Consider the following 7,761-nt stretch of genomic DNA (forward strand, 5'->3'; position numbering starts at 1 on the left):
GAGGTGGGAGAGAAACGCGGGGAGAATCTTTGGGGACACTAGAAGGGAGGGGAGCCCCTCACCTTGGCATCAAGTTGAAGCCTTGGGCCAGCAAAGCAGCAAGAATTCCAGCCCAATTAATAACTGCTTCAGTTATTAATTTGTTTTCCCACCCCAGCCATAAAACTATAATTTTCTAGATTTATCGCCAGAAATCAGGTTATAGGAAAAGGTACTGAACCCTTTGTGCAACCCTTGTGGGTCCCGGTTTAACTTTTAATAGATTCTAATTTTATTAAAGCATTTCCAGAGATACCTTATAGTCTCACTGATCGAGACTGAGAAAATGGCTCCACAGTTGAGGGGTCTTTCTGTGTAAGCAAGGCTTCCTGAATTCAGATTTCCTAGGACCCATGAAAATCAGGGCGTGACTACGCATGTGTGTAACCTCAGCGTTTGTGGGGGGGGGGGCGCAGAGACAATTGGACCACTGGAGCTTTATAGCAAGCTAGCCGAGCAATGTGTTCAATGAGGGACCCTGTCTCACATCTCCCTCTGTGCAAACACCTGATAACAACTACTTCATTTCTTCTTGATTTCTTGGTTTGGCCTGTGAACAATATACAAGCGTGCAAACATTTAGAAAATTTTCTTTACATTCTTCGGTTGTAGCGAATCCCTGGCCACTTCCACCCAGATCTACATCTTTGGCAGAATCATGGATGTTTTGCATCAGACCTCAGACTGCGGTGATTTCCGTCCTGAAGTGCATGCCCTGTGATGAATTCCTAATTGTTCCACCAGAGGGCAGCAAGGAAGCATGAACGGGGAAGCGAAGGCCGGAAGGAGTTTGCCGGCTGGAAAGGTCTCCAGGGAGTCAGGCATAGGTGGTGTTCGCCTTTGATCCTAACTCTTGGGAGGCCTAGGCAAGCGGGTCTCCGTGAGTTTGAGAGCAGCCTGGTCTACAAAGCGAATTCCAGGACAGCCAGGGCTGTTACACAGGGAAACTCTGTCTCAACAAAAGGGAGAGGGTTGGGTTGAAATTTAAAGACAAAGTAGATACAAAGCGCCATACAGAGATGTTTTTTTGAACTGAAAAAAGAGAAATCAGAAAACTGAGCCAGTGTTGACTTTCAAATGTAAAATTTGTCTGAAAACACAGCACAGACGCACACCCTACACGTACAGCCCACTGAACCGGCTTTCTATTTCCCAGTCAGCGAGCACAGGGCTTCAGCAAACAGTCCTTCTGCCTCAGCCTCAGACACAGGCAAACCATGCCTTTCTGCTTCTTCTCAAAACCCGTTGGTTTCACTTCCTTTTCCGAGCGCATGCTCTTCTCAAGAGATCTGGCCCGAAAAGTGCTGCCTTGCACAGCAGTGAGTGGCCCTGAGTCTTCTAGCTTTATTTTGGCTGGAAGACGCATAGCAAAGGTAGACATTGCCGTTGACAGCCGAAGTCTCTATTCCTGCCGTTGACGCTTCGTGGCCCGCGTTGGGCAATGACCTGGCGTAGCCTGGCTGTCGGGTATGACGTGGTCAGAAGCGGGTTCAGGAGAAGAGGTGTTTTGGAATCTTATCAAACAACCTTAGTATAAACTTTGGGAACACTAGGGAGGGTTTGTACGAAGATGGAACAAACAGAAACTTGAACGACGGACACTGCGGTAGTTTTAGTAAGGATGTCCTCCACAGACTCTTGTATTTGAAACTCGGTTCACAGTTGGTTGGTGCTGTTTGGGGCAGTTTAGGTGCGGCAATGTTGCAGGAGGAAGTATATTGCTGGGGGTAGGTTTTGGGGTTCAACGCCTCACACTGCTTCTGGTTCGTTCTTTCTGCTTTGAGTTTGCATTTGAAGATGTGAGCTCTCAGTTTTCTCCTCCTGCTGCCACGCCTGCCTGCGACTTGCTGCCACGCTTCTCTGCCAGGACAAACATTATTTATTCTCTTTGGAACTGTAAGCCAAATAAACTCTTCCCATTCCAAGTCGCCTTTGGTCATAGTGTTTTTAGAGCAGCAACAAAAAATAACTAATACACACACCCTATGTGTATGGACCAGTTAGGGTGGCCTCACTTGGGAGGTGGCATTTCAAGCCGGGACAACTCAAAGCAGAGGGATAAACAGAAATGGGAGAGAGAACAACATGGTATTCTTCTGAGGTGGGATGCAATTGAGGGAACCTCCAAAAGAGCCCTGAGACGGCTTGGGGTGTCTTTCAAGACAAGTAGAGAACTTGTTCCATATATGGGGGTCGCTTTGAGACTTCGAAATAACTGCACAGAAGAGTTACATTTATCTGCAGCCCAGCCGGCATGGAGACATTCATTCTCCAGACCTTTCTGAACGCCAGTTCTCACAGATATTTTACTTGTGGGTTATGACAAGCTTCTGAAAGGGTTATACAGACAGTAATTAGGCCCAGGTGTGGCGACACACACACATCTGTAATCCCAGCATTTGGGAGGCTGAGGCAGCGTTAGCAGCACAGGCATAGGTATGGTTCCAGCCTGGGCACTGGCAGCCCTAAAAAGCGAGGCTTTGTCAAAGATTCTAAAGGCCAATCCAAGAGATCAGTACCAGAGAAAAACAGAGAAAAAAGATGTATGCAAAAGTGTCCTGCTGGAAAGGATGGAAATAGTAAACACTTTACTGAGTGAGATAACCCAGCCCCCAAAAGAGGAATATGGTATGTATTCACTCACAAGTGGATTCTAGCCATAAATATAGGACATTGAGCCCATAATTCGTGATCCTAGAGAAGCTAAATAAGAAGGTGAACCCAAAGAAAATCATATAGTTATCCTCCTGGATATTGGAAGTAGATAAGATTGCCAGGCAAAAGTTGGGTGCACGGGGGTGGAGGTGGGGTGGGTGTAAGGGGAGATGAGGAGGGAGAAGGGGAGGATTGGGGAGAGCTTGGGGGAATGGAATGGTTAGGATGGAGAAAGGGTGGATATGGGAGCAGGGAAGTAGATGTCTTAATTAAGGGAGCCATTTTAGAGTTGGCAAAAGACTTGACTCTAGAGGGGTTCCCAGGTCCAAGGAGATGTCCTCAGCTTGTTCCTTGGGCAGCAGATGAGAGGGTGCCTGAACTGGCCTTGTCCCATAGCCACACTGATGAATATCTTGCATATCACCATAGAACCTTCTTCTGGCAATGGATGGTGATAGAGACAGAGACCCACATTAGAAATATATATATGTATTATACATATATGTATGTAACAACAATTAATGAAAAAAGATGCTATAGATTCAAAAGAGAACACAACGTGCATATGGGAGGGTTTTGAGGGAGGAAAGGAAAGGGAGAAATGCTTTAATTTTATGATAATAGAAAAAATAATAGAAAAAATAAAAGATATATCATTTACTGGAAAAAAAGTGTCCTGCTGGGAAGAGGAACCAATGGGGAGAGCCAGTGGCACCCAAGTCCACCTGGGGTCTTGAGAGGAGCTTTAGACTCAGATGGAGGGCTGGGGGTAGGGGGAAATGACCAAGCAGTCCTGGTCAGGCTGGGGCCCCGCCCACCGCTGATCCTTGTCTCATCCTGCAAGTGGTTGTCAGAAGCCTGTGAAACCTCTCTGGGAGACAAATCTCCCTTCTAGCTGGCATCCAGTGTTAGCCTCTCTCTCTCCCACCATGAGATTCACGGGGGAAATTCTAATTTATGGAGAACCAGTATTTCTTTATAAAACTTCATTACAAATTTATTTACTCACTATAGTGTGTGTGTGTGTGTGTGTGTGTGTGTGTGTGTGTGTGTGTGTGATGTGGTATGTGCCTGGGAGTCACATGGGACTTACAGGAATCATTTCTCTCTTCCTGTCATGTGGGCCGCAGGGATCAAACACTGGTTGTCAGGCTTGGTGCCAGGCTCCTTTACGAGCTGAACCATCTCATGAGCCAGGACCACCATTTCAACGAACTGATAACCAAACAGAGGGACACGATGACTTTTTAGAGAGAATCGCGTCTTTCCTGCCAAGAAGATTACAGAAGGAGGATGGCACCGACTTTGAGGCCAGCTTGGTCTACATAATAAGTCCCAGGCCAATGTGGGCTGCATAGTAAAACTGGCCTGGCAGAAATAAAAATTTTCTAAAGAGACACTTGTGCCTCTGAGACCATCAGATAATTAAACAGAGGATCCCAAAGACATAGGAATTTCTCTCGGAGTCTCACACTGAGAAAAGTAAAAGGTGCCATCAGGTTTCCCTTCAGGACCCAAGAAGATGGACTTGGGGAGCCTCTGCACCTCTCCGTCCCTCTTCCTGATGTGGCCACGTTGAGTAAATCTCCTTTCCACTCTCAGTTGTCCTATTAAGGACAGCTAGCCAAACCTGGGTGTGGTCCCCAAGTTCAGTATAATAACAGATCCAGCAGATTCTATCGCACAAGAAAGAAAGAAGGAAGACAAGAAAGGCTCCTTTTCCTTTTCTCTGTCTTCTTCTGGTGCCTGGGTATCTCCTACACTGGGCTCATTTGCATTTGCTTGTAGCCTCATGCCCGGTTTCCTTTTATGGTCTTTGCACTGTCCTCCTTTCAAAGGCATCTTCTCAGTGAAGCACCTCTGGTTCGCTGCACTGGGTAGCTCCTACTTTAGCAGGGCTGCCAAGCTTCTGGTGCCTTCGTGGCCTTCAGAGCCATCTGGCACAGTGTTTGCCTGTTGATAAGCAAAGAGAAACTCATGAGACCTGGTTCTTCCTTGACCTCCTTTGCCTTACCGGTGAATCTCTTTCCTCAGAGCCCCTTGGAGGGACTTGAGGTCCCTTTTAGTTTCCTGTTCGTGTGCCCCCTTTCTTTCCGAGAGAGGAGAAGCCGACCAATAAGCGGTCTTGTGGGGTTTTGTAGTTTTTGTTTGCTTGTTTGAGACAGGGCCTCACTACATAGTCCTGGCTGCCCTTGAACTTGCTTTGTGGACCAGGCTGGCATCAAACTCACAGTGATCCACCTGTGTAGCATTAATAAGAACCAGAGACAGAAACTGGGGTTCAATCTGAAGGTCCGAAAACAAAACAGCTAGCCTCTGGCTCTTACCTCTATCTCAGTTCGAAATGGTGATCCTGCCTCCAGGAATTTCAGAGTGAGTCTATGTCTGAGAGTTGTTTTCTCCTGTTTTATATTCTTCTCTGGGGCTGGGATTAAGGGTGTGCACCACTACTGCCTGTTTCTATGGCAAACTAGTGTGGCTACTGGGAATACAGGTGTGCGTCATCACTGCCTGGTCTGTAAGGCTGACCGGGGGGTGGGGGGAGCTGTTTTACTCTTTGAACTTCAGGCAAGCTTTATTTATTAAAATACAGATGAAATATCACGACACACCCGCTTCCATGTGCCACCAGGCTGACCTAGGAAGAGATCTTAAAGTAGCTCCCAGATGTTCCTGGAGCCCTCCTGACACCGAGATAGTATTTGTAGCCCATGGGAGCCAAGTATAGTGAACGAGGAGGCAGCCGTGACAGCTACATCCACACTGCCACCCAGGACCTGTCCAACCCAGGGAGCTAGCAGGTTCTGCAGGGGAGTGCAAGACCATATTCCTCTTTGACTGTGGCTGGTAGATCTGAGCAGATTAAGTCAGGCCCATGGAGTTTATCAGGTGTGGAAGAATGTTGGGAGGCTTTGTGGAAGAGCTTCAGGGTATGTAAATGTCATGACTCAGAGGTGGAGGGGCAGAGAATTACAGAGAACTAATTAAATCAGCACATCTCACCCACGCTTTGTACCCAGCTTTGATCTGGTAGAAACGGCTGGGGCATTTCTGTGCTGTTTGACAACATTGTCTGAGTTCTACTTTGGTACCTGCTCAGTTGTGAACCTCTGGGGTCGCCCGACATTTGCCCAGAACAGATGATAAAGGACTTCAAGAGCTCTTCCCCAAGGTTCTATTTATTAAGGGAGGGTGGCTCAGAATGCCGCTCTGTCTTGCATATCTTCCGCCAAGGTTCTTTTCTATATAGTGATAGAATGCTAATCCATGAATGTTTTGCAGATTTGAAAAACCGCTGGAGCCAGGTGCAATGTACTTTCTCCTAACCTTCAGCTCAAGCAGGGTTCGGTTCATTCAAGGAAACAATGACAACAGAACCCCCAAAGGCACCATGCCAGGGTGGAAAGGGACACTGCCAGAGTTAAGCTGCCAAGAAGACTCTGAGACCAACTAGCTTCCTACAAGAAGCAGACACCAGCTGGAAGAGGTTTAGACCCGTTGAGACATCTGGAAAGGACAGTGTCCTACCTGTTGATCTGCCTGTAGGCAGTGTAGCATGCTCCAGATCCCCGCTTTTGTGAGATGTCACCCATGCTGGCGTGGGCTTTGATGATTCAGCCGTCTTCAAGTCATTTCTGCTCCCGTAAATAAACCTGATGTGGGATTCCTCTTTGGATGCTGCGACTACGTTTTATTATCATTGGTCAATAAAGAAGCTGCTTCGGCCAAGGGCAGGACAGACTATAGCTAGGTGGGAAAACTAACTTGAATGCAGGGAGAAAGAAGGTGGAGTCAGGCAGATGCCAGCCAGCGGTTGAGAAAACAAGGCATGTAGACAATGAGGTAATGCCACAGCCACGCGGCAATACATAGGCAAATAGAAATTGGTTAATTTAAGATGTAAGAGCTAGTTAGAAATAAGCCTAAGCCCATTGGCCAAACAGTGTTGTGATTAATACAGTTTCTGTGTGATTATTTGGGTCTGGGTGGCTGGGTAACAAAAGTGTAGACTCTGTTTATGTAAGCCCTCACCCATATTCCTGTAAGTAACCCCAATTAAGCTCATTAGGTCATCAAGTTGGACTTTGGTGGTATCTGTGTTTGGGTCTGTCACCGTTTCCTGTCTGGGGTGAGTAGACATGTGTGTTGCGTCTCCTAGGAAGGTAGATCATACAACACCAGGGTAAGAAAGTACCAGAAGTTGACTCACTTCTTTCAACCAGCCCTCACTTTCTGCTTTCCACCATTCCCAACCATGCCCACGATGAGTCAATCAACAGGGTAGTAGGTTCCTTAGGTCCGAGTCTTCATGATTTAAACGTTCCTGGAAATCCCATCACATTCAGTGCTGGAACTCAAAAATTATGGCCCAGCAGTGACTCGACAAGAACTCACCTACCGAGTGAGACACACCGTCACCTCAAAGTTATAGACTTGAAGAGTGTATTGACAGCTGTCAGGAGCAGGAAAGAGGGCACAGGGTTACTAACGGATGGATAGTAAGTTTTCACTTAGCAAGATGAACACGCTCCGCATATACAGGGTGCACAATTGGACCAATAACTGACAATACCGTGACACACACCCAAAACGTTCAAGGGGGTAGATTTTACTAAATGTTCTTACCATAGCACCATAGGACGGAAGAAAGGGGGAACAAGAGTGGCGGCTTAGGGGTGGAGAGTATTTGCTGTACAAACATGAGAATCTGATCCCAGTACCTACATCACAACCTGGCATCCTACCTATGACTAAATCCCAGCTCCAAAGGTGCAGAGGCAGTGGCATTGCTAGGGCTGCCAGCTTAGTTCAGAAAACCCAAGCTCCAGGTTCAGGGGAAACCTTGCCTCAAGGGAATAGTCAGAGAGTGATAAAGGGAAACACTGGACACCTTCCTTAGCCTCTGTGCACAGATGTGTGCATCCCCACCTCAGACATCACACACAATAATAATACTCATATACAAGTAGGTGAGTACCAAAGTGATGAAAATCCCTATACGTGAAAAGATCAATGCTGCATTTCACTTAATAAGTAACAAAAACAAATGTATCGTCAACTTAAACA

At 46.9% G+C, this 7,761-nt stretch overlaps 1 protein-coding gene across 2 annotated transcripts in view; it reads left to right on the plus strand.

Moving 5' to 3' along the window:
* Positions 1 to 6,650, plus strand: part of Cflar (CASP8 and FADD like apoptosis regulator) — a 62,676-nt gene extending 56,026 nt beyond the window's left edge. Inside the window, exon 11 of one of the 2 annotated variants that reach the window (XR_015736859.1) lies at positions 5,977 to 6,650. The gene's annotated coding sequence lies outside the window, so the exon portion shown is untranslated. Of the gene's footprint in view, positions 1 to 651; positions 1,968 to 5,976 lie in introns of those variants that run through there. The other variant, XR_015736860.1, reaches the window with a different exon arrangement.
* Positions 6,651 to 7,761: the final 1,111 nt, after the last annotated feature.

Source organism: Myodes glareolus, chromosome 27 (genome assembly GCF_982192425.1).
Source record: "Myodes glareolus chromosome 27, mMyoGla1.1, whole genome shotgun sequence".
Lineage (NCBI taxonomy): Eukaryota > Metazoa > Chordata > Mammalia > Rodentia > Cricetidae > Myodes > Myodes glareolus.